This window comes from Gossypium hirsutum, chromosome D11, assembly GCF_007990345.1.
Source record: "Gossypium hirsutum isolate 1008001.06 chromosome D11, Gossypium_hirsutum_v2.1, whole genome shotgun sequence".
NCBI classification, from domain to species: domain Eukaryota; kingdom Viridiplantae; phylum Streptophyta; class Magnoliopsida; order Malvales; family Malvaceae; genus Gossypium; species Gossypium hirsutum.
In genome coordinates this window covers 28720954-28723612 of record NC_053447.1, presented here as the reverse complement: position 1 = coordinate 28723612, position 2659 = coordinate 28720954, and positions in this window count along the sequence as shown.

Sequence of the window (2659 nt, the reverse complement as noted above, 5' to 3'; positions counted from 1 at the left end):
TACATCAAAGTATACGAGTGACGAATACATAGTTTTCCATTCACTCAAGATTAAGGTATGACACACTAAGAATGTCAAAAATGAATAAATCCATAAACGGATTTAGAATCAATTCTCTTTGGGTCTAGTCCGATGTACTATTAGTGCAGTCAATCACATTTATGTCTCTATCTTCTGGGAGTCATCCGCTCCGATGCCCAAGACAAAGCATCTCCCTAATTAGACTTAATAGACGGCATATTATTCTTTCAATCAGTTTACTCATTTCCGATTAGACTAGGGTCATATTTAGGTTCGTCTACTAATATAAGTTATCTTTTTCGTATTACGACCCGACCATGTAATACTGTTTAGTATTAGTTTAAACATTAAACAACCAGTGGGCTAATATTTTCTTTGTATGCATAAGCCACATGATGACATTATACAAAGAATATTAATGTAATTATTGTAATTAATAGATTATTTTATTAACCAATAAGTTTGAAAAAGTTACAAGTTTAAAAATGAATATAATACACTTAGGGAAACATATCCAACAGATTTGTCTTACTCTTTTGTATCATTATATAAAGGGTAACTGGTTTGCTGAGATATGCAATACAAGATGATATGAGATAACTTTATGAAGATTTATCTCAATCTTTTGTATCCTTATATAAAGCGTAATTGATTTGATGTGATTTTGGAAAATTATGATGGAATTCACTTACCGAAGCTGGATTCGTGTTCTAAATATGGTAGGCTTGTTCAAACTTTATAGAGGTTTTATTGTTGAGACAAGTATATGAGCAATGGCTCACTTAGTGCCAGTGGTAGTGGCCACTGCAGTTAGCACTGCGATAAGCAACATAACTTGCATTATTTAGAGTTAGCAATGTTTTCAACAAAATTAGTTGGGCAATGACTTAGTTGATTTTTTTGACATCTGATAGTCTATCTTTTAAGACCAATCCATTTGGACCAACATATCTTGAAGATTGGATTGAATCAGATCAAGTAATTAAATCCCTTTAATAAGGAAATTAGATCGGAGCTTCTTGATGACTTATCTCTAACTATTATACTTTATTTTTTACTTTATTAATATATTGTGTATGCTATTTTAGTTGTTCTTTTTTAGGGGAAATGATTGTAATTGATCTAGTATGTTAACAAGTCTCAAACTCTTATATATTATAAGCTTGTGTAAGTTAGATGTGTTTGGTTTTTATAACATTTATCTGTTCACTAAGGAACTTGTATTTAAGAGTGCATTAAGAGTGTAGAACAAGTTTGTTGCTTGGTTTTACAAAGAGGTTAATGGTCTAGATCTTTAGGTACAAAAGTGGGGTTGTTATATTGAGGTGTGATAGGACTTAAACCACTTGTTGTATTAGAATTAAAGATAGCGAATTTTCTCACCGAGTTAGGCTCTGCAAGCGTAGGGAAATTGAACTGCATAAACAATTTTGTATGCAGTATTTTTGTTGTGTTTCTCGTAGTGCCATCTTTAATGGCTTTAATGCAACCATCACTTATGTGCTTCGTTTTTCTTAACCAACATACTTATCATCCCCAAAAAGAAAATGAATTTGTGAGTGAACCTAAAAGAAGTAAGAAAGGAAGAATAGAAAAAGACTTTGTCCCTAATTATCACATGTTTAATGTTTAAAAAGATCCTATCACTTTAGATAAAGCTTTATCTTCTTTTGATTTGTAGACAAAAAGAGGACGTATATTTTTTTGATTTACTGTCTTATGTGAGTAAAATAACATTAATGAAAGTTCTAATTACAGTTATTGTCATCCATGATTTGATAATCCATTTAAATGGTGAGTTCGGAATTGTTTTTTGTAAAGAGCAACCCTGTATCTATTTCCCTTAAACGAAAATCTAAACACCCAAAAATTTTGTTTTTCACATGGTAAAAAGAACTGAAGTGAATGAGATATTCATATGAAAGAATCCAAACAATTTTTGAGTTCAGGCTAAAAAATTAAAGAAGAGAAATATATTAAATGAATTTTATTAATGTATTTCATTTATTAAATGGAGTAAATTATTTAATTTTTAATTTAATTAAATAATTTAAAGTAATTTAATGTCATTTTTACAAATCAATTACACATGTCACTTTCTTATAAGTTGGCGTTGTTAATGTCTTTAAAAAATATAAGGTTAAAATATATCATAATCTTTCTAGTTTTTGTAGATTTAGAATTTGATTTTTATATTTTTATTTTTAAGAATTTAATCTTTCTATTTTTTAAATTTCAAAATTCTGGTCAACTTGTTAATGCTGTTAAAATTATTTTGTTAAATTCATAGTCATTACAATATTATTTTTTTAGTTATATTCTTACCAAGTGAATATTTTTTATTCAAAATATCATACCAACAATTTTAATAAAAAATTAATAGTGTTAATAATTTATCTTGAATTTTAAAATCTAAAAAATAGGACTAAATTTTGGAAATAAAAGTACAATGACTATTAGGTTCCTTTTGGATGGATGGTGAGATTGACTCTGATGAGAGTAAAAACAGTAGTGGCAATGAGTTTAGTTATTGTAAAGTAAGATTGAGTATTATAGCAGTAGATTAAAATCAATGGTGAGTTATATATTTAGAATTACAACGATAATGATGAAATTATGATTAAAAATTAAATTAAAT